General features: G+C 42.1%; 1 pseudogene; it reads right to left on the reverse strand.

Moving 5' to 3' along the window:
* Positions 1-10,521: 10,521 nt before the first annotated feature.
* On the reverse strand, positions 10,522-11,511 carry LOC124973900 (polypeptide N-acetylgalactosaminyltransferase 13-like; annotated as a pseudogene).
* Positions 11,512-25,319: the final 13,808 nt, after the last annotated feature.

A 25,319-nucleotide genomic window follows, 5' to 3' on the forward strand; every position in this document is an offset into this window, starting at 1 on the left:
CATAAACCAAGTGTTTTAATTTTTTTTAATTCTCTATTTTAAGGAAGCAAGAGCTTGAGTTCATCCTGTAGCCAGTTTATGTTTATACTTTAAGATGTTGATCCAGAACATTCTTTGAAAAGGCACTGCATCATTGGCAGATTATTTTCTTCATCCAGAGAACCTGACCCCTGGGTCATATCAAGAGAAACTGGGTTGTCCTTGTCACTCCTGAGCCCTAGCATAGAGACTGCTTCCTCTCTGGAGGAAAAGATATATAATGCCAACAGCTGTGAAATTTGACGCTGTGAGAACAGTTAATTTTTCACACCCAGATGAATGGCTGGGTTTGTTAAAGCTCAAGATAATCAAATAACCATTACCACTCATCTTCACCCGCCTGTCTTTCACTCTTTGTACCATTAATGCCCCAGTGGGGAGCAGCTCTGGGTTTGCTCAGACACAGCCTATTTAGAAAATTCTGACTGGCCTTCTGAGAATAAAATGTCCCTCCTGGAAATCTTACAATAGATGAAGTGATCCTCTCCAATCTTCTTATGATTGTAGCCTCTGCTCCAGGCCTGGTTATCTCATGGGCTTGCATAGGAGATGGGAGGGGGGACACCAAGCAGGACCGTTGGGCAGCCCTGGCCTGTGCCTGGCCAGGGTGTGTGGCAGCTCCACTCTGCACCACCAGCTGGCTGGTTGCACAGGACGCAGGTTCTGGGGTGGAGGCGAGCACCCAGGTGGCCGGTACTTGGGACCTGCCTGCACAGGGCAGATTTTCCCACAGTCACTCACTCTTCTCACTTTGTCTGCCCTCCTTCCTCACTCCTGGTTTGTTTTGTTTTTTTTTAAGCTCATGTATTTTTCTTTCTAACTTCTCTCCTCCTCCCTCTGCTGGCCTCTCTCCCTCTCCCTGCCTCCCCCTGCTCTGTCCTCCATCTCTCCCTGCCTCCCACCTGGTTCCCCTCCTTCCCCCTGGCTCCCCCTCCCTCCTCCCTACCAGTCCCAGCCCCTTCCCTTCCCTGACCCCATGGCCAATGGCAGACTGGCCACATCCCTCCACAGTCTCCTCTTACTGACCCCATCACACTCACCTCTGTCCCTGCTCAGCCTTAATTTCTGGTTAATATGTTCTCAGCCAAGGAAAGAAGAAAAAAGAGGAGTGGGGGGAGAAGAGGAATCTTCTGAATAAATCATTTCATCACGTGAGGAGAATCTGCTAATGACACTGTTGCTTTTGGAGTTTTTATGCTGCATGTGAAGTAGGGATCCAGAGGTCCTGATTCAGACCCACTAGAGGCAGCTCTGGGAAGTCCTGCAACCTCCTCAACCAGAAAGAAACCAGTGGAGAAAAAGATGCCTGTGCCCCTCACCTTGGCCAAGCCTGAGCTGCTACCACAGACCCGGGGACCCAGGCCCAGCCCTCTCTGCCCATCGACTGTCCCTCCCTCCACCAAGCCATGGTGGGACTGAATGGGCAGCAGCCAAGCCTCGATTTCCCCACCTGGACCCCTGGAGCTGGAGGGCTGAGGTGGGAGTGGGAGTGTCACTCTAGGGAGTGAAAGCAGCATTCAGAATCAACATCGGGAGTCACATCAGCAGAGAAGTGACAATATCCCCCCAAGTTATTCTTCACAATGATGGGGTGCATTTAGAGTGTGGATGAGCCTTTTGGTGGCTTCCAGCTGGAGCCTGTAAAGCAGGCCTGCTGCTACTGCTGCAGATTCAAAGATACTGGGAAGAATGTCTGCTCCCTGTTTTTGGGGTGTCATGCCAACCACAAAGGCTGGGCCAGGTGCTGGCTCTGACACAGCTCAACAGAGCAGGGCCTGTATCTGACCTCGGGATGCTCCTCTGGGAAGAGACAGGGTACAGCTGGAGCTGCCCACAGGGGACTGACATGTGTGCAAGGTGGGGAGCCCCAGGGACCATAGGCCACCAAGTTCAGATGCCCTAAAAGGAATTCCTGCTTTTGGGGTAAAGGTGGATTCGGTCCTGGAGGCCAACTATCCTGGATTTGAATCCTGGCCCTGCCACGTGCTAGGGGGAGCAACACTGATTCCCTTCCATGATGTGGGTGCAGTCAAACCTCACAGGCAGACTGCATGGAGGCTACACAGTATGGCCATAGCATTGCCCGGTAAATGGCAGTGATCCATATTTCCCGAACTTGCTTCTGCTTGCCGGCCTCCAGGGACTAGTGAGAGGCAGTGACTGAGACTGACTCCCTGGCAGGCAGCTGGCCTGAGTCTCCACCCCAGGATCTGGCTCCCATGTGCTCTCTGATTACATCCCTCTTAGGCCTCAGTTTCCTCACCCTATGGGAATGATTAGGGTGGATGTAGAAGCTGTCCTCACGTGAAGGAAGGGTAATTGTCATGTGACCAGCTATGACTAGTGATGCAAGGACCAGGGATTTGCAGAAGAAGGAACTTAGGGTTCAGGCCCTGGGTTCAAATCTCAGCGCTATCATGTAGTACATTACTAGCTGTGTGATCATAGATAAATAACTTCACCTCTGTGCTTCTGCATCTCATCTGTGAAATGCGCCTGCCTCACTGGGCCATCCTGGTGTTTCAGTCTGCACTTCATAACTATGGTTTCTGATTCAGAGGGCAGAACACAGGTCTTGGGCTTCTCATACACTCAAGGCTCAGGGCTAGTAAGTGAAGTGTTGTGGATTGACAGTTTATAAAGATACCAGTTGCAGCTACAGCAAGAAGCCACAGGAGAAGCTTGGTCACCACACACATCTCTCATCCCACTCTGGACCATTCAGAGGGCACTTCTCAAATGTGTTGATGGTATCCTACCTCCTCTGATACCTGCTTCTATGGACTGCAGGCTTTCCAATGACCACACAGGTAGACTGGAAGTGCCAGGAAGCTAATGCCCTGGAATAAATTGTAACCAATGGCTTGTGAGATTGTGGAGGAATGTCCTAGCTTCCTGCCACTCAGAGCACCATTCACAACCTCCAAAGCACCCCCACAGGACTGATCCCCTGCTCATCAATACACCTGCATTGGTTTTCTTTTTTCCCCCATCTTACCTGGGAAGCACCTGCCTCCCTAGGGTGACTTATATTTGCATCCCACAGAGGCCCTTTAATCCACCCATTTTACATCATAAATTCTGATGGACAGGTTCGAGAGGAACAGGAGTGCTGAGAATTTCCAAAAAGCAAATGTGCCCTAGACTCCTGCAGGCAGTTGATGTTGAAAAGAAGTCTGAAAGATCAGTGTGGTAGTCAGCTTTCTGTTACTGTGACAAAACACCTGACATAATCCACTTGAGAGGAAAGTTTTGTTTTGGCTCACAGTTTCAGAGGTTGCTGTCCATGATTAGTTGGCTCTGCTGCTTTGGGCCTGTGGTGAGACAGTCCTACATGGTGGGGAAAGCACACTGGAGCAAAGTCAGGAAGCAGAAGGTGGTTCAGGGAGACTACCACTATCCCCTTCAAGGGCACACTCCCAATGACCTAACTTCCTTCCATGAGGCCCCACCTCCTTACAGCCTAGAGACCAAGCCTTTGACACACGGGTCTTAGGGAGCATTCAAGATCCAACTATGGCCAAGAGTTCATAGGGTGGTGTAAAGGGGTCTCAGGCAGGGGAACAGCCTGGCAGAGGCCCTGTGGTGGGGGGCAGATGGCACAATTCTGACAGAGAGTTAAGGGGTGCTGTGTGATCTAGGAAGTCATGTCACATCCCTGAGTCCCAGTTTCTTCTTCCATCAAGTGGTCCAAAGCTACCAGCTCCTCTCTTAGCCTCTGCAGAACAGGAGGCAGAACTTAGAGGTTCTAAATGAGAAAGGAGGTCCAAGAGTGGGACCCAAGAATAACAATGCAGGCACTGAATGCTTACCATGGAGGCACAAGGTAAGACCCTGTGTTTAGTTCACTCTTTCTTTCTCCAAAGCCTTTGCCCTCCTGGAGTGACATCAGCACCGTGGGGTGGGGGACTATCAGAGAAACTCGTATGCCAGTGGCTGCAAAGGCTGCTATTCACAGTAAGAAATTTAGTGAAGAAAAGTAAAGCAAGAGCAGACAGTTCAAGACAAGGGAAATCTTTTAAATAAGGCCTCTGAGAGCAGATACTTGAAGCAAGTAGTGGAACTTACCATGTGAAGACTGGGGTATGAGCAAGCCAGGAAGAGTCAGCAGTATGTGCTAAGGTCCTGGGGCAGGAAGGACTAATTGGAGATACAGCAATGTGGCTGGTGTGGCTGGGATATGGTCAGCAAAGTGGAAGGGAATGATGGGAGAGGAGGATGGAGAGAGTGTGGGTTCAGGTCCTCCAGGGCTTTGTGAACCCAACAAGAAATTCAGCTTTTAACCTGCATGAGCAGGAATCTGGGAGTCAAAAGTGGCCTGGAGGACACCCCTGATTTGTAGTGCAGGGTCATCCTGGCTGAGGCAGGAGAAAGGCCCAGTGGAGGGCAGAAAAGGAGGCAGGCAGGTGACTGATGGTCCTTCCCTGACCCACTGCCAGGGGTCTGCTCCTGCTCCTGAAGTGCTCCATCCCCTGGCATTTGCCAGGCAGGGGTGATGAGCTGAAAATGAGCAGGCGGGCAGGAGCTTGATTTCCACCAGCCTTGGGTGAAGATGTGGTGTTTTCAATTAAACTCTGAGCTCTGAAAACACAGTCCTGAGGGGACACAGGCAGGTGGCATCCTGGTGATTTAAATGATATCCAGCTTGAATATGGAGTGTCTGAGTGTTCTCTCCTGAGCTTCACATGGGCAGAGACCTGCCTCGTTCATTTGTTTAGTGAAGGAGGTACTTATTGGCACAACTTCCAGGTGCTGTTGGATGGAGGAGACAGGGACCCTGGTGGCAGTTAGGGACAACTCAACAGGGTGTGGGGTGGCCAGAGGGGACTAATGAGAGCAGTCATCAGTGGCTGGTCCTGAAGTCCCACTGAGTGTATGGTATTTAGAACGTGCATCATGTAAATTAGAAGCTATGCTGTGTGTGTCCCTGTGAGGAGCCATATGGGGCAACTGAGGCACAGGGGAGAGAGATGACTCACTCAAGTTCACAGCTGGTGAGTGAAATGGGACAGTGGCCTTGCATGATGGAAGGCTGAATATGGACAGCTTGACTTGGTCAGGTATTCACACCAGCTCTGGAAGTCATCAGAATCTGTCCTGAGGGTCCCGCACACCACCCACCGTCCCTGGTTGACCTTCCCCTGGGCGGGGCTTGCCACATCCCTAAGGCCAGGCTTGGGCTCAGTGCCTGCAAGAGCAGCAGGTGGTGAGAGGACCTCCGATGCTGTGAGCAAGGACAGCCCTCTCTACAGACAAGGTTGACTGGGAGCAATCCTGGGCCCTGGATTGAGTGCTGACTCTGCCTTGTCTCATGGGGAATGCACACTTTCAAGGTCATTATCATGGTTCCCATTTTGCAATGAGGAAACTGAGGCCCAGGGAGGCTAGAGAACTGCCAGGGTCTCCCAGGTACTGAGCATTAGGCTGGACTTGGAATGGCCTGCAGCCCTAAGGTTTTGTCACAATTCCTCTTTCTCTGAAGCTTGGACAGCCCAAAAGACCTGCCAAGGTGTCACCGAGCTCTTCTCAAGAAGAGAAGCTCACTAACTCTCCAGATGACTTGTTCCACCACTGGACACTGTGTGTCCCCACACCTACCTTGAGCCTTGGCCCTGGTGCCTTCTGGTGGCCACTCTTGCTGCTGTGGCCTCTGGACTAACTCAGCTGGACAGAGGGAGGGTGCCTCACCCCCCAGTACCCACACCCAGAAGACTCTCCTGACCCAAGGATGCTGACCTGAGTCTTGGACGTTCCCCTTCCTGGAAAAATCTGATTACCCTGCAGTCTTTGAAATTTAGTAACACAGAACTAACCAATGTTCATGATAATAGATGGTATAATTCTCTGAAAACTGCAGGCTATCCTTACATTTAACTTGAAGATACTTATGAAGAAAATGGAAGAGACTGTTCCATAATTTGCTACTTTAAGAGACTTAGCTTTATTTCCCTGAAACCCAGTTTACTCAATGATTCTAGAATGTCCTATTGTTCTGTAATCATGCTGTTTTTAGGAAATTTATTTTCTTTCTTTCTTTCTTTCTTTCTTTCTTTCTTACTTTCTTTTATTAATTTTTTTTGTTTCAGGTCTTATTGCCTGTGCTATTATTTTGTAGAACTGATTTTATGTAAGTATGAAAGATTGTAAGAATTTAAATAATTCAAAATAATCAATGTTCTAATAACAAAATTTTTAATAAAGATTTTTCTCACTGTTATGTCCTTTTTATAATATTTTAGAGCAAGAGTATGAAGTTATATATTGACAATGAGGAGTCCTGGCATCATTGCTTGTAGCCTTAGGATCCCAAGGCAAACTGTTACTTATTTGGGCATCAGTTTTATTGTCCAGAAACACAGAATCTAAGGACAGATCATTTCTAAAGTTTTTAAGTTTTCTGTAATTGTTTTTCTTCATAGACTTGCACTTACAAAATAAATTTAGTAACAACTTATTAGACTATGAAAACACATAAAAATTTTGAGAAAATGTAATATCCCCCTCCAAAATTGAAAATCTTAAGATCTACAGGGGTTTGTTGAACACATCCAGCAAATTAATATTGAAATTATTTTTAGCTTAATGAAGTAATTTATTTAATATCACAGTATTTATATAAAATGTCATATTTTATATGAGGCAGGATATTATATTACAGAGACCAACATGTAGTCCATATTTTAATTTGCAGGATATTAGGAAGAATATTATCATTTGAAGATGAAGTTATGCAAATCTTGTATAAATATATTACTGCACCTTAAAATTTAACATAAAAATTTACACAGTAGCACTTGGCCACTTTTCAGTTCATTAGTCCAAGAAATATTTAAAGAGTGCCTAGTATGTGCTAAGAACTATCCCAGACAACCAGGATACCCAGTGAAAAAAACTGACAAATACACTACCTTTAAAATGAACTTACTGGGCTGGGGGTGTAGCTTGGTAATAGTACTTACCCAATATTGGTGAGGCCCTGGGCTCTATTCCCAAGTGCAACCAAAAACAAACAAGCAAAAACAAAAATAAAAAGGCAAACAAAAACATACTCTAGGATGTATGATGGGAGTGGGGGACTGGGAGAGTTGGAAGGGCAGACAGAAGAGAGGAACTAAATAACTTGTCAGAGGTACAGGGATAGGGTGGGCAGCAGAACCATGGTGTGCCTTACTGATGAGGTCATATTTGAACAGAGATCTGAAGAGAGTAAGAGCTCTGTCCCTCAGAGGGAACTATACACTAATGTAGGAACTTGCTTGGTAACCAGTTAGAGGAAGCTAAAATGAGTTGTAAGAGATGAGATGTGGGTGTGTGAGAGGGAGGGTGTGTTCATGTGTGAGGAAGGATGCAAGGGTCTGTGAAGAGGGCTGTTGTCATGAGTACCTTGAAATCCTCTGAGGAGAAGTGAAAAATCATCTGAAGACTGGGTGCAGGGAAATGACACAATCATGGATATTTAAGAGAATCACTATGTCTGTTCCATTGAGAAAAGATTGAGGCAAGGAGTGGCAAAAGTGGGAAACCAAATGATAAGCATGTTGCAAATAAAAAGTTTGGAATCAGTGACCCACAGTGAACATGGTGGGAAACATCGGTTTCTGGTTGTATTTCAAAGGTAGCATCAAATAAATTTGATAATAGAAAAATGAGAAAGAGAGAAGTCAAAGGTGATCTTAGATTTCTCACCTGAGCATCTAGAAGGTTGAATTTGCATTAACTCAGATGGGAAAGAACATGGAAGAGGGTTTTTTGAAATAAGGAATGCTTTGTAAATTCAATCATGGTTTTCATTTTCTATACCATAGGCAAATATTTTTGAAAGAAAAATTGAGTCTTTTCATTTCCTTATGGTAAGGAATGTTTTGTAATATTTTATGTTTTTTTAAATTTTTTAGGCACTATAATGTTATAGATCCAAACCATATGAATAGTCCGAAAATTCTTCCCTAGCATGAAATTCTTGCAGGTTTACATTTTCTTGAATTTTCACTGGGACCATAATAAGCTTTCAATCATTTAAAGTGCTACTATTTCAAATTCAGTTTACACGAAGTAACTAGATTTTTAAAAAAATTATCATTAACCATTTACTAGCTGACATATGTCTTTTGATTAACAAATCAAAAAGTGGGAGATAAATAAAATAATATTTTTCAATTACTCTTCTGAAAGGGCATTAATATCCAAATTATATAAAGAACCCAAAAATCTTAAGATAAACCAAAAAATACCCCCTAATATCCCAATCAATAAATAGTCAAATGATCCGAACAGACATTTCTCAAAAGAAGCAATGCAAATAGTCAACAAATATATGGCAAAATTTAAACATCCTTAGTGACAAGGGAAATGCATATCAGCTACACTGAAATTTTATCTCACTTCAATTAGAATGGCAACCATAAAGAACAAAAATCTTAGTCATTGCTAGCAAGGACTTGGAGAAAATGCAAACTTATACATCATTGGTGGGACTGCAAATTAGTATGACCACACTGGAAAGCTGTATAAAAATTCTTCAAATGACTAGGAACCTCCATATAACCTACCTATCCCACTGTTCAACAGTTAACCTAGAGAACTAAAATCAGCAAATTATGGTGATATGTGTATATCAATGTTCATAGAGCTGCCTGTCAATAGAAGAATGCATAAAGAAAATGTGGTATATAAAGAGAGTGGGGTTTTACTCAGGTGTAAAGAAGAATGAAATTATGTCATTTGCTGGTAAATGGATGGACCTGGAGAACATCCTGCTAAGTGAAATAAGCCAGACTCAAGCATCAAATGTCTTCTAAGTGGAAGCTAAAGAAAAAAAGATGGAGAAAATAAAAGGTTATATAAAAAAGAAGATCTCATGAAAATAGAAGGGAGGCTAATAGAGTAAATGAAGATCAAGGGGGTAGAGAAAAAATGGGGAAGTGCTGAAGAATGAAGTCTATCAAACTATGCTATGTCCATGTCTAACTATACCACAGTGAATCTGGCTTATATATGCAATTATGATGTACTAATTAAAATAATAATGATAGCAATAGTAGAAGGGAGATCAGTAGAGTAGAACCAAGTGGTTCAGAAGGGTAGAGTGGGAAAGGGATCACACAGGGGAATGAGATTGATCCAATCAAGTTATGTTCATGTGCAAATATCACATAGTGAGCCTCACTATTATAATTACAAAGCACCCCCACCAAAAAAAAAAAAAAAAAAAAGAATCCTTAAGAGTTTAAGCTTCTAAATTTTAAGGAACAATATTATACAGGGGCATTTTAGTCAGGACAAGAAGAAAATGAAGGGAAAGAAGAGTAAGAAATGCAAAATGGGGTTGTTGTCAGGTCTCAACTGATTTGAGAGGCCATGATCAATTTAAGGTAGTAATTCACTGCCTCTGAGGAGTCAGATCTGCCTTTCTAAATTTGATGTTAACTACAGAGTCTATCCTCATAAGAAATGTCCTGACATTCAAACTTTTGCTTACAATTTTAGAAAATTCAGGGATTCCCAAAGACCTCCAAGTGTGGATGTCTATGTTTTTAGGAGTAAATCTGAAATGCTCCAGTTTGTAGATTTCTTCTCTAGAATTGAACCAATACAAAGTCAAGAGTAGAAAGAATGTTATTGATGAAAACCATTCAAGCTTTTACTAACCTTCAGAAAATGTCTGTCTCTTCATTATAAAAGAGTGTAGGTGGAGGGGTCAGTTGCATGTAGTCAAAATGATTAACACTTTATATAAGAGTTTTTATAGTAAAGATGAAGGTCAAGAAAATGGAATCATCTGGTCCAGAAGACAAGTCTTCCACCCTCTGCCCCACTCCCAGCACCCAATTATTTTGAGCTGCTTAATACATTTATTATGAATAAAACACTAGTGTGAAGCAAATTTATGGGCACATAAAATAATGTCAAATACAGAAACTTATTAGTAAGAATCTCACTGACTGATTTTTCTTCTTTTTTGTCTACTGCTTATGTATTTTGAATACAAGGTGTTCTAAGATGAAAAGCATGTAAAGCTTCCCTACTTATGACTCAATTCCTTGGGTCATAACTTGAAGTGACTGATATCTAGCAATTCAATTAAAATAAAAGTTTAATGAATGTATATTGAGTTCATTTCCCTGGTGATGAAAATGTTAGATATGATGGCATAGCAATGAAATTCTTTTTTTATTTGTACACAAATGGGGCATATCATTTTATTTCTATGGTTGTACATGATGTAGATTCACACCATTAATGTAATCATACATGTACATAGGGTAATAATATCTGTCTCATTCCATTATTTTTCATACCCCCACTCCCTCCCCCATCTCGTTTCACTCTACACAGTCCAAAGTTCATCCATTGTTCTCTTAACCCCCACCCCCAAACCCCACTATGTATCATCATCCACTTATCTGGGAAAACATTTGGCCTTTGGGTTTTTGCAATGGGCTTATTTCACTTAGCATGATATTCTCTAATTCCATTCAATTTTTATGTAGAGCCTCTACATTGCCAAATCCAAAAAGACATTTCAAGATTCTCTCCATCCCAGATATCCATTTCTGAATTGTAAATTTCTATCTATTCTAAGAGTTTCTAGCAACAGAAAATAGGTCACCAGTAATAGTAGGAGTCTTGACAGGTAATATTCTGTCTCCTTTCTTCCTATCCATTTCTCTTTGGGGAACAAGATACCAGCAGAAATTTAGCTTCCAGTTAAAACCCCTGTAAGTCATATCTGACCCAGCCATGTGTTCAAAGGCATCATTGCTTATCACACCAATAACATGGCATACGACTTTTCCTGTCTTCCTTTATTCTTGCCAGCAAGAGCTCCAACCACCTAAAAGCACATTCACAGTGTGCATCCAGAAAAGTTATGACCTGCCCATATGAGGCAGTTGCTCCTTGAAAATGAGCATATTAACCCAGCTCTTCCATTCTGATAATTTTTACTGTTACTTCTAAGTTTTTCATGTAATTTTCTAATGACAACTTGAGACAATCACTTTTACTGGCATAATCTACCAAGATGACCTCAGAGAGCAGGAAGTGTGGGGAGTGATTTACAACACTAAACAGTTCTAAGGGGAGTGCTCCAAGCTTCATGATGAAGCACAATGACTACATTGTGTCTCGAAGTTCTTCAAGGTAGACTTTTGTCTTGCATCCTTCCATCTTACATCTGGCAGATTTCTATTAAGGGCAACCAAATCACAGACCATGAGTTTAAACTGATTGATTTTGAATAGTTCTTTCATTTTTCTCCTGGTCATTCTTAGGAATCAGTGCAGCCTTTCCCATTTCTCCTGGGCCTTCCTGGTTTTTTGAAATAACAGCCCTCAGTGCAGACAACAGGGACCTCTCCTTCTTGTCATCACATTTGTTACATTCATTGAAGTACAGTAGAAAGAAGGCATCCACAAGGATACACATCAGTGAAGTGGCCAGAACCACCTTGCAGTAAACCTGTCTCCTCATGTCTTTACTTGATTTCTAGTTAACACAGATTGAAGGCAAATACCTGTGATAAATCCAAGCAACAGAGGTAAACGCCAAGTTGAAAGCAGGATGCATCCCATGTATGTAGTGCTTGGAAATTTCAAAATGACTTGAAAATGTTCATCCTCAAAATACTTCAACAAAAGTGCATCTGATATCATGGGCAAATATTCCATGAAGAAAGAATGGCAGTCCATGCACTTGATTCAGTCTCCAATCAAGCCCTGCAGGCACCCATCAACTGCACTGCTCACCACACCTGCGTTCATCTGAATTCCATGCTGGCCCCAGAGAGTGCCACTCTGTGTGCAGTCCCAGCTCCCACCTGCACTCTCTGTATACTTCTCTTTTTTTTTTAAATCATTTTTATTGTAAACAAATGGGATACATCTTGTTTCTCTGTACCTGAAGTAGAGGCATACCATTTGTGTAATCATACATTTACATAGAGTAATAGTTTTTGATTAATTCTATTATATTTTTCTTCCCCCCACCACTCCCACCCCTCTTATCCCTCTATAAAGTCCCTCCTTCCTCCATTTTTGCCCCCTTCCCACACCCTTTATGTGTCATCATCCGCTTATCAGTGAGATCATTCGTATATACATTCTGGCTATTGTGAATTGAGCGGCTATGAACATTGATGTGGTTGTATCTCTGTATTAAGCTGATTTTAATTCCTTCGTGTATAGGCCGAGGAGTGGGATAGCTGGGTCAAATGGTGGTTTCATTCCAAGTTTTCTAAGGAATCTCCACACTGCTTTCCAGAGTGGCTGCACTAATTTGAAGCCCCACCAGCAATGTATGAGTGTACCTTTTTCCCCACATCATCTCCAACACCTATTGTTGCTTATATTCTTGATAATCACCATTCTAATTGGGGTGAGATGAAATCTTAGGGTAGTTTTGATTTACATTTCTCTTATTACTGAAGATGTTGAACACTTTTTCATATGTTTGTTGATTGCTTGTAGATCTTCTTCTGTGATGTGTCTATTCATATCCTTAGCCCATTTGTTGATTGGGTTATTTGTATTCTTGTTGTAGAGTTTTTTGAGTTCTTTATATATTCTGAAAATTAGTGCTCTATCGGAAGTATGAGTGGCAAAAATTTTCTCCCACTCTGTAGGCTCTCTCTTTACATTGCTGATAGTTTCCTTTGCTGAGAGAAAGCTATTTAGTTTGAATCTGTCCCAGTTGTTGATTCTTGCTTTTATTTCTTGTGCAATGGGAATTCTGTTAAGGAAGTCTGATCCCAAGTCACCAAGTTGAAGATTTGGACCTACTATTTCTTCTATAAGATGCAAGGTCTCCGGTCTGATTTCAAGATCCTTGATCCATTTTGAGTTGATTTTTATGTAGGGTGAGAGATAGGGGTTTAGTTTTGTTCTGCTGCATATGGATTTCCAGTTTTCCCAGCACCATTTGTTGAAGAGGCTATCTTTTCTCCATTGCATATTTTTGGCCCCTTTGTCTAGTATGAGAAAATGGTATTTTATGGATTTGTGTCTGTGTCCTCTATTCTGTACCATTGATCAACCTGTCTACTTTGGTGCCAATACCATGTCATTTTTGTTACTATTGTTTTGTAGTATTGTTGAAGTTCTGGTATTGTGGTACCCCCTGCTTCACTCTTCCTGCTAAGGATTACTTTAGCTATTCTGTTTCTTATATTTCCAGATGAATTTCATGATTGCTTGCTCTATTTCTGAAAGGTACCTCATTGGGATTTTAATTGGAATTGCGTTGAATCTGTATAGAACTTTTGGTAGTATGGCCATTTTGACAATATTAGTTCTACCTATCCAAGAACATGTGAGATCTTTCCATCTTCTAAGGTTTTCTTTAATTTCTTTCTTTAATGTTCTGTAGTTCTCATTGTAGAGGTCTTTCACCTCTTTTTTTTAGATTGATTCCCAAGTATTTTATTTTTTTTTGAATCTATTGTGAATGGGGTAGTTTTCCTAACTTCTGTTTCCAAAGATTCATCACTTATGTGTAAAAATGCATAGGATTTATGAGCATTAATCTTGTATCCTGCTACTTTACTGAATTCACTTATGAATTCTAAACATTTTCTGGTGGAATTTTCTGGTGCCTCTAAATATATAATCATGTCATCAGCAAATAGGGATAATTTGATTTCTTCTTTTCCAATTCGTATCCCTTTAATTTCTTTTGTGTGTATAATTGTTCTGACTAGATTTTCGAGGACAATGTTAAATACACGTGGTGAAAGAGGGCATTCCTGCCTTGTTCCAGTATTTAGGGGGAATGCTTTCAGTTTTTCACCATTTAGAATGATATTGGCCATGGGCTTAGCATAGATGGCTTTTAAAATATTAAGGAATGTTCCCACTCTCCGTATTTTTTCTAATGTTTTGAACATGAAGGGGTGCTGTATTTTATCAAATCCTTTTTCTGCATCTATTGAAATAGTCATGTGATTCTTGACTTTAAGTCTGTTGATATGGTGAATGACATTTATTGATTTCCTGATGTTGAACCAACCCTGCATCCCTGGGATGAAAGCCACTTGATCATGATGCACTATCTTTTTAATATGTTTTTTATGTGACTTCCTAAAATTTTGTTGAGAATTTTTGCGTTGATGTTCATTAAGGATATCGGTCTAAAATTTTCTTTCCACAATGTGTCTCTGTCAGGTTTAGGTATCAGGGTAATATTGGCTTCATAGAATGAGTTTGGGAGGGTTCCCTCCTCTTCTATGTTGTGCAATACTTTGAAAAGTATTGGAATGAGCTCTTCTTTAAAGGTTTTGTAGAACTTGGCTGAAAACCCATCTGGTCCTGGACTTTTCTTTGTTGGTAGGCTTTTGATGACTTCTATTTCATTATTTGAAATTGGTATATTTAAATTGTGTATGTCCTCCTCGTTCAGTTTAGGCAATTCATATGTCTCTAGAAACTTGTTGATGTCTTCAAAATTTTCTATTTCTTTGGAGTATAGATTTTCAAAATAACTTCTAATTATGTTTTGTATTTCAGTCGTGTCTGTTGTGATATTTCCTTGTTCATTCCAAATTTTAGTAATTTGGGTTTTCTCTTTGTCTCTTTGTTAGTGTGACTAAGGGTTTATCAATTTTGTTTATTTTTTCAAAGAACCAACTATTTATTTTGTCAATTTTTTCTATTGTTTCTTTTGTTTCAATTTTGTTGATTTCAGTTCTGATTTTAACTATTTCCTGTCTTCTACTACTTTTGGTGTTGCTCTGTTCTTCTTTTTCTAAGGCTTTGAGCCATAGTGTTAGGTCTTTATTTGTTGATTTTTTTCTTCTTCTATTGAATGCACTCCATGAAGTAAATTTTCCTCTAAGAACTGCTTTCATAGTGTCCCAGAGATTTTGATATGTTCTTTCTTTGTTCTCATTTACCTCTAAGAGTTTTTTACTTTCTTTCCTGATATATTCTCTTATCCATTCATAATGCAATAGTGTCTTATTTAATTTCCAGATTTTGGAGTAGTTTCTGTTTTTTATTCTGTCATTTATTTCTAATTTCAATCCATTATGATCTGATAGAATACAAGGTATTATCTCTATCTTCTCTGTATTTGCTAAAAGTAGCTTTGTGGCATAATAAATGGTCTATTTTAAAGAGGGGTCCATGTGCTGCTGAGAAGAAAGTATATTTGCTCTTTGTTGAATGGTATATTCTATAAATATCAATTAAGTCTAAATTATTGATTGTGTTATTGAGATCTATGGTTTCTTTTTTCAATTTTTTTTGGAGTATCTTTCCAGTGGTGAGAGAGGCGTGTTAAAATCACCTAGTATTATTGTGTTGTGGTCTATTTAATTTCTGGCATTGAGAAGGATTTGTTTGATATATATGGATGAGCCACTGTTTGGGAGAGAGATATTTATGATTGTTATATCTTGCTGATTTATGCTTCCCTTAAGCAATATGAAATATCCTTCTTTATCCCTTCTGACTAACTTTGGCTGAAGTCCACATTATCTGAAATGAGGATGGATACTCCAGCATTTTTGCTGTGACCCTGCATGTGGTGTGTTTTTCCCCATCCTTTCGCATCTAGTCTGTGGGTATGTCTTTCTATGAGATGAGTCTCTTTCAGGCAGCAAATTGTTGGATCTTCCTTTTTAATCCAATCTGCCAGTCTATGTCTTTTGATTGATGAGTTCAGGCCATTAACATTCAGGGTTATTATTGAGATATGACTTGTATTCGCCGTCATTTGTCTCATTTGTTTTTTTTTTTTTTTTTTTTGACACGACTTGATTTCTCTTTTATTTGGTTGTTCCTTTAGGGTAGTTTCTCCCTTTGATGATTTACATCATTGTTTTCATCTCTTCCTCATGGAATATTTTGCTGAGAATGTTCTGTAATGCCAGCTTTCTTTTTGTAAATTCTTTTAGCTTTTGTTTATCATGGAAGGATTTTATTTCATCGTCAAATCTGAAGGTAAGTTTTGCTAGGTATAAGATTCTTGGTTGGCATCCATTTTCTTTCAGAGCTTGAAAAATGTTGTTCCAGGCCCTTCTAGCTTTTAGGGTCTGGATTGAAAAATCTGCTGATATCCATATTGATTTCCCTTGAATGTAATTTGGTTCTTTTCTCTTGCAGTCTTTAAAATTGTCTTTATTTTGTATGTTAGGTGTTTTCATTATAATGTGCCTCATTGTCAGTCTGTTGTAATTTTGTGTATTTGGAATCCTATGAGCCTCTAGTACTTGATTTTCCATTTCATTCTTCAGATTTGGGAAATTTTCTGATATTATTTCATTTAATAGATTGTTCATTCATTTGGTTTGTTTCTCTAAGACTTCCTCAATCCTGATATTTCTTAAATTTGGTCTTTTCATGATATCCCATATTTCTTATGGATTCTGCTCATGATTTCTTACCATCTTCTCTGTTTGGTCAACTTTGTTTTCAAGATTAAATATTTTGTCTTCAGGCTAGGGAGAGAGCTCAGTGTTGGTAGAGTGCTTGCCTTGCAAGTACAAGGCCCTGGGTTCAATTCCCAGCATCGCAAAAAAAAAATATATATATATATATATATATATATAGTCTTTGATATCTTAGGTTCTGTCTTCCAGGTGTTCTAACCTATTGGCTATGCTTTCCATGGAGTTTTTAATTTGGTTTATCGTTTCCTTCATTTCAAGGATTTCTGTTTGTTTTTTTTCCAATATCTCTAACTCTTTATTGAAATGATCTTTTACTTCCTGTGTTTGCTCTTTTAACTGTCGATTGGTGTGATCATTCAATGCCTGCACTTGCCCTGTAATCTCATCCTTCAATGCCTGCATTTGCTGTTTCATCTCCTTGTTTGCTTCCCTGATCATTTTAATTATGTACATTCTGAACTCCCTTTCTGACATTTCTTCTGCCATGTTGTCTTTGGATTTTATTGCTATACCATCTAGGTTTGCTTGGGACATTTTCTTCCCTTGTTTTCTCATATTGTTCAGGTATCCATCCCTCTAGTAGTGAAACTCTGGAATATTGCAGATTTCCTCTATTGACTAATACTGTCTCTGTAGATTTCCAATATCTCACCTTTTAGCCTTCAGTAGCTTGAAGTCTTGGAGGAACTTGATAATGTGGTGCTCCCCTAGGAAGCTGGCCTTCTAGGGGTGGTGACCTTCAGGTGGGGTATATTCCCTGGTGGCTCTGAGTTGGTCCTGATTCTCTCAATAACTACTCTTCTTGGCTCCTGGGTCTTGTCAAAGGTCCTCTAGCCTCCTATAGGTGTCTGACGAAGGGAGTTGCCCTTCCAATGATGATGGCCAAGCCCTCAGGAGTAATTCAAAATCCCTGCACCAGCTTAAAAAGAAGCCTCTGTCTAGCTACGTGTTGGCGACAAACCTCGGAGTGCTGGCGGGCAGGGTTGTTCAATGATGTCAGCTGTCTTTGGCCTGGTGTTTCAGCGGGTTGGCTACCCACTGCCCAGCTCCACAAGGCAGGTATGTTGGGTACCCACCTGCTATCTCTGTGATGCAAGTGACCTGACTCACCCACCAACTCACTCCACGACTGCGACCAACCAGTGACGGCACCGACCTAGGTGCAGGGGTCAGGCCTCTGCCCACTTCTTCCCAAGGAAAGCAAGCTGGCTCCAGCCTCTGCCAGTCCCAGAGAGGCACCCTCAAAGGCAGGAGTGGGCTGTGGGACTCGGTGAGGACCAGCAGTGCAGGTGCCCAGGCTGAGGAGGTACAAAGACCCAGTGAGGAGTTCTAGCACATTGTGACCTCAGCAGAGCCACCCTGCCTCTCACTTTGTTTTTAAATGACGTGCTTGTGTTTGCAGACTTGATCATAATTGTTTTAAATCATAAAAGAGGCAATAACACCTGCTATTTTCTGATTAAAAACTCAATTCATGGGCTGGGGATTTCACTCAGTTGGTAGAATGTTTGCCTTATAAGTTCAAGGCCCTGGGTTCAATCCTCAGCACCACACACACACACACACAAAATCTCAATTCATTAATTATAAGATATTAAGCACTTTAAACACTTGTTTAAATAAGTAAAAATAACCAAGTTTCTGCATCAAAATTTAAACATCTCGCCTTTTCCCACTTTGGCTAATGAATCAGGTGATGGAAACAGTTTCATCGTTTTCACTTAGCATTTCAAATATTGACTGATAAAAAAAAAAAAAAAAACTAGTCTGGATTGGTTCCACACTCTCGTCATTTTGAACTGAGCTGCTATAGACATTGATGTAACTGTGTCACTGTAGTATGCGGATTTTAAGTCATTTGGGTATAGGACAAAGAGTGGGATAGCTGGATCAATGGGTGGTTCCATTCCAAGGTTTTTAAGGAATCTCCACACAGCTTTCCAGAGTGGCTGCACCACAAACAGTATGACTCCACTCCTGTACAACTAGAGAAATGAAAAGTGTACCCCATTTGTGCACAATGAATCATAACCTAAAAAAGTTAGTCTGCTCCTGCTATGAATATATCCAAGCAGTCATTTGCATTTTTGTTTTATACAAAGAGTAATTGTAAAGTATTCATAGCCACCCTTCTTGGCTTCCTGTCCTCCCTCCTTCCCTCCCTTTTCCCCCTTCCTTCATCCTTCCTCCCTCCCTCCCTCTTTCTCTTTTCTCTCCTTCGCCTCCTCCTCCTCCTCCTCCTTCTTCTTCTTCTTCTTCTCTCTCTCTCTCTCTCTCTCTCTCTCTCTCTCTCTCTTTTTACAGGTGAGATTTCACAGAGTTTAACAGCTTGATGCCCATACAGTCCCATCTGGGGTTTTGACCAGGTGGTCCTGGTAGGTGGAAGAGAGATGGGTGGGATTGTGAGCTCTGGGGAAGGAGCTGGTGACAAGTGGAACTGAAGCAGACATCTCATGAGTCCCTGGACATCACGTAGCCTGTTTCTCCACAGCATCACATCAGTGATGACCATCAGTGATCATCTCTTCTAAACCTCTCTGTCCTGTGTGGTCTCACTCTTGCCCCACAACACCTATTCTCCCACTCTGCCTCCTTCTTTCTCAGTCCTGTTTCTGCACCTTTGTGTTGAGGGTGTTGAAATGAACAAGTGGACTGGCAGTAGGTCAATTCAGTCTGAGAGCACTCTCAAGGTCATCAGGTCTGGGATGGGATGTGAGATTCTCCAGGCTTTTGGGATCAGGGGACTCTCTTTCCTTGGACTGCTCTCTGGTTCAATCCCCAGGAGAGCAGCATCAAGGGCCCTCACATGCCAATGCACTTCATGGCTAGGCTAGGTCCAGCAGTCTGATCTGGAAGGATGAGAAGGGTGCAGGAGAGATACATGTGCCATTCAGGTCTGGGAGGCCCATGCCCAAGGGACATCAAGTCAGGCAGTGTTAGCAGAATTTCTCCTGAGATCATGGAACACAGACCCATGCCTCCTTCTCCTGAAGCTTCAGTGATGGACAGCCACTCTGTCTAGAGCAGTCCAGCAAGTGTGCCTAGCCCTAAAACATCAGCTGTGATAGCACAACAGTCCTAAGACAGTTCTCCAGAGCACTTATGTGGGCCAGAGAGAAGATAATTTGAGTTTTGCTTGATAGGCATTTTCTGATTTATTAGCCCCAGTACTTAATTTGACTAGGTCAAATGTAAATTTGATGTCATTAGGTAAGAAATGGATGAGGGATTCTTTTCTTCCACCTCACTTGGTCCTCTTCCTTGCAGATGATCAGACTGAAGAGCATGGCTGAGACATGTTCTGTCTGTGTGTGGAGGTGAGCAGATGCCCACCTGGAGGGCAGGTGCTCTGTTTTATGTAAATTAACCCTCGAGGCCTACATGACATCCTGCTTATTGCTCTACAGATCCTGACATGGGGCATTGGAAGATGGCATGGACTAATTTTACTTGAGAACTGTAAACTCAATAAAGAATGAAAAGCACAGTCACAAATTGGTGACTGTGATGAGCATGGTGACAGTAGGCACAGTGAATGCTGACTTCTCACATCAAGAGATGAGAGGTGAAGATGAAAAAGAAAAAGGATAACTAAGTACATTTTTAGCAAATAAAATTTTAATAAAAATGAAAAATCTTAAAAATGCTGGTTTTATGTAATTATTTTATTTATGAGGTTGACATATAGCTAAAGGAAGCTCAGGGGACAACTTACTGAGAAGACATGAGCATCTTCTAGGTCTGGATTTTTTTTATTTTTTAAAATTACTTCTAGTTATAGATGGACACAATACCTTTATTTATTTATTTTATATGTGGTGCTGAGAATTGAACCCAATACCTCACACGTGCTAGGCCAGTGCTCTAACACTGAGCTACAACCTCAGCCTAGGCTTGGACTTTGATTCAGCACCCTCATAGAGGAGCTCAGATGCAGTCCACACAGTGCAAGAACAGCCACCTAAAGGTCTGGGGTCTGGGTGCATCTGATGCAAGGGCCAGTTCCTAGAGGGTGCAGGTCAGCAGGGCTGCTGGGGTTCCAGGACTGGAGGATCAGTATGCTCTCTAAAGATGGGGAGAGGACACATGTTTTAGGGTGGTCAGGCCTGCTGGTATCACAGCCATGTTGAAGGCAGAGGGGACAAAGGGGAAGAACAGTGGTGCTCCTGACACCCAGGTACAGTCTAGAGAATAGGCCTGTGTGCAAAGCGACTGAGGGAGCCTCAGAGCACCTGAGGACTCATGAGGTGAGCAGTTGTTAGGCTGGGCCTTTTATCAGCCCAGGCCCCCTTGAGAAGCTCTGAATTCACAGGGGACAGTTATGGCAGCACCTGGGAAATGTACTTGTGTGGGTTGAAGATTGGAAGAGAAACTGAGGTGGTATTAAGAAGAAAGCAATGTAGAGAGGAAAGCCAATTTCTTGCAGCAAGGCCACCCCATTGATCATGAAATCCATGTGTGGGACTGCTTCTGAGTGGCCTTTTCACCCTGAGTAAATTGGAAGAAACTTGAAACCTAGCTCATGGCAGCAAAGTGCCTGGAGCAATAGAGATGGAGAAAATACCCCAAGTTTCATCTGAAGGGGAGCTCCACTGCTTTGTGAGTGCTGGAAAGTTCTCCCCTCAGCTGGAATGAGCCAGCAACAGCAGAGAGGTCAGTCCACCAGCTCCTACTAATGTCAGAGATGCTGGGTTGACACAGAAGTGAAGCTAAGGATTCTACTCTCTGCCCTCAACAAGCTCACAGTAGTTAGGAAAACAGGCCCTAGGAATTGACCACCAGGCCATGGCCTGGATGGGAGCTGCCTAGAGTCATTTTCTACACTATTTTGCCTTTGAAATGAATTGGTTATTTGGGATAGTTCACATTTTAATAGTTTAAGAAGGTTATCACCATGCTATCTAAAACATCCCTATTGTTATATTCAGATTTTTCTTTTATAAATTATTTAACCTATCATTCACCATATAAATACTAGAGAAGGAAAAGTGAAAATAGTCACTGACTATAAATATGAAAGTAAGATATGGTATTTGCATATTGATTTTTAAATTTTTCAAAAGGTATTCTTGCCCATTTTTTGGTGGGGGTAACAGGGAAACTTAACCACTGAGCCATAGCCTTAGTCCTTTTTTTATATTTTATTTAGAAAAGGGTCTCCCTAGTTAGCTTAATGCCTCACTGAGTTGCTGAGACTGGTTTTGAACTTGAGATCTTTCTGCCTCAGCTTCCTGAACCACTGGGATTATAGGTGTGCCCCACTGCCCCTTAAGAATTTGAATTCTGAAAATAATCAGAATCATCTGGTAAGTAGTGAAGAAAGCTATTAATAGAACATAGGAATGAAGATCAGTTAGTGGATGTGAACAGGAGGGGAGGGCCTTGGCTCTAGCTCCACCTCTGCCATTGCTGTGGCCTGGGGACCCTAACTAATGTCTTTGCCTCAGCTTTCCATCTGTATAATGGGGAGAGTAGTAATGCCTATCATACAGGGACAGTTTGATGATTCATTGAATATTATATATATGTATAGATTCCTTAGAAAGATTTCTGGCCAGGTAGGAATGTAAGTTCACTATTATTAGGCCAGGTGTAAGTAATATTTTAATAAGTAATTGTTGGGCTATTATACAGTTAAAAAGTACATAACATTCAGAATTTGAAGAGTATAAGGGTACTTCAAAACACATGTCCAGAAAGGAAGGGGTCCGATTTTTGGCACCTACTCTTGAGGGCCTTTAAGTGGTCAGCAAGATCATAAAGACATACAGAGATGCACTGTGGAGGTATAATGGGAAGAAGTGGTTGTTTTCTCCATTGCTAGGTCTGTGGAACACCATTCACCTGCTGAGCAAGGCCACTTCCTGCCCTCGGATGATGGTGGGGGTCTCTTCCAACATATGTGAGAGTACAGCTCTTAGGAAGAAAGACTTTCCTTACAACTGGGACAGTGCCATCCTCATCAGCAGGAAGCCCTCAAGGAAGTGTGGGATGCTTCACTTTGCCGGTGAATCATGGAAAGCATGGACATGCAGTGCTCAGTAAGGTTACTCACTTGGTCTCTCACACCTGAGATAATAAGAGACACAGGAGTCGTCAAGGCCTGGTAGCTCTTCAGTTTTTTTCTTTCTTCTTTCTGTTTTCTTTTGGAAACAATGACGGAAACCAAGTTTGGTGGCTTTTAGGTAGACAAACTTCATTTATATCTGTTTTTATGTTCACTTTTTATGGCTTTCGAACATGAATGCAGATAGTGTGGGGAATCTGGGCTACATGGTGGTTGGCACAGATGACACCAACCTGGAAACTGGTTTGTCAGCTTGTCTTCTACGTATGAGACTCCAGATGGCACGAGACTTCTCCACGTGAGCTCTGTGAGTTTCTGGGGAAATTGAAGCAGTTTGTTCTGACAGTGAAGAGTGAATGCATGGGGGAGAGCCTGCCACCACTTGTGTGTGGTTCAGAGCTCTCTGTCCCTTGAGACCTCCTGGTCTGGGGAACATGGGACAGCATCACTGAGGAGACCGTTGGCTTTCTCACAGGGATGGGTTGAGTGGCAGTGACTCCAAGCAGGTGCAGGGGCAGCAGTTACAGATGGAGGGAAGGGGACCTGGGTGAGGAGAACAGGGTCCATCCTGTGGTGAGGCTGTGAATCCATCTCCCACCCATGGGCATGGGAAGCATGTAGCACTGGGACTCAGGCACCTGGTAGGAGCACCTCGGGGAGGTGGGGACAGAGAGGAGAGCCTGCTGGTGCCCTCAGATGCCGGAGCACACTGACCCCAACCCACCTCCTTCTGCCCCTCTCCCAGGAGTTAGCTGGGTCAGATAACATCAGCATCTGATTAGACATGACATGCAAGCATGTGTGATTGGGTTCTGAATGTCTGTGGAACCAACATGGGAGGATCTGTCCTGGGGCAGAGTAAACAATCACTACACATGCTGGGAGGAAGACTGAAAACCCCCTTCCAACAGCTGAGACCCCATGGGAAATGGCTGGACAGATAAGGACCAGCACGGCAGGCATATAGAGGCATTTTAGTAAGCCAATGCCAAGTCATGGCCAAATTCACTGAAGAGTGCCCAAGCTAAGCTCTTCTCACTGTCCTTTTCCCTTCTTCGCATATCTGCTTGCCTTCCCAGAGTGGAGTTTACATGTCAGATTAAATGGAGCGACTGCTCTTCAACATCTGATGGCTGGAGAGGAGTCGATGGCTACTTGGATAAAGGTGATTCAGGAAGAAGCAGCAGCTTCACAGCACCTGAATTGAAGCATGGCTCTGGATCCACTCTTGCAGAGGCAATCTCATAGAAAGATAATTCTCTCAAGTTTCAAATTGTGATCTAAATTATGTGGAAAGCAAGAATTTGGAAGCTTAAACAAATTTACCAGCTGCTGTTTGCAAGCCAGCCTAGGCTGAGTGTTCTCAGGTGTATAGGACCAGGTGAGGCATCATGGTGTCCTCTGGGCAACTATGGGGCGTGATGGAGGAGGAACCATGCTGTGACACAGTTGGGACTAACAAAATGCCCAGGGGATGGGAATAGCAGGCTGCTCACCAGCAAAGGTGGGAAACAAGCACTTCCTGAAGAATAGAGATGACAGTAAGTAGCTGCACATTTTAGGCAAAACAAACATTCTTGTGAGAGGAGAGAAGACAGAAGAATCAGGAACAGGACAACATGAAGGTTTGGGTGCCTTTCCCAAAACAAACACAATATCCCTCCCTAATGGCTTCAATTCCTTTTTGTTAAGTTGTGGGACCCCTTTCTTTTTATAGTAAAATATTCATCACCAAACACCTAGAGGTGGGACTAAGTGAGGCTGCAGTGTGGGGGAGACCCACTGTTCCTGAGCTGTTGCCCTGGAAGTGGCTGCCAGCCCCAGTCTAATCCAGGGCAGCTTTGAGGAATCAGCACATGGAGATGTTCCTGGAGGGGTTTTCCATTCATGGCCCTGGGTGGAAACTACAGCATGGCTAAGGAACAGGGTTTGTAATAGAGAGAAAGAGGGGAGGGGGTAGGTGTGTGGAGATAGGATGGTCTGTTGAAGGCCCCTTGGTCAGAGGACTGGAGCTTGAGTTCACTCTGGGCCTATGCTGTTGGCAGTCAGCAAAATCCAGCCCACTAAGCTGGGAGGTGAGGATGTAGAAGTGGCTGCTCAGGGCTTAGGAAAGAGCCAGCTGTCTTGTCTATCTGAAAAACCATCACTGTTAACTTCCACATTTAGTCAGGCTATTTTCTAGAAGATTTTCAGAAAGCAGCTTTCACCAGCATAACAATATTAAGATGGGACCTATTTCAGACTGTGTAGAATTTTCAGAACTTGTAAATGTCATCCTTTGTGAGAATATAGCCACCTGAAGCCAAGTTAGGTATTATTCAGCTCAGGTGAAGACAGGACTTTGTCCACTGTGCCCAAGCTGATTTTGCAAGTGGAAAGAAAAAAAAAATAGATTCTTGGAAACTGTGGAGGAGGAATTGAGGATATACATGCAGGACATGTCCAATCCTGCATTCTCCCTGCCAGAGCTGGACATGGTCATCTCAAAAATTTTGACAGTCTGAAGTAGAAAGCCAAGGTAATATCTCTAACTCAATTGGTTTCATTGGGATGAAGGTTGGCAAGTATTGTCTCTTTTGGAAGAAGATTATTTAAGTGCTAAATTATGTTATGTTCCCCCTTTTTTGATGAGATTGGTTTGAGAACAGAAACCATTTCTTATGGGGAAGGTGTCAAGGTGTCTACATTTCTTTTGTCACTTCCAAAGTGCTGTGATGGGGGACCCCAGAACAGATACTCACAGAATTGCTAAAATGAAAACAAAACTACAGAAGACATTGTGATACCCAAAACTTCACTACAAAGAATGGTTTATAAAAAAATGCC

This window comes from Sciurus carolinensis, unplaced genomic scaffold (assembly GCF_902686445.1).
Source record: "Sciurus carolinensis unplaced genomic scaffold, mSciCar1.2, whole genome shotgun sequence".
Classification (NCBI taxonomy): domain Eukaryota; kingdom Metazoa; phylum Chordata; class Mammalia; order Rodentia; family Sciuridae; genus Sciurus; species Sciurus carolinensis.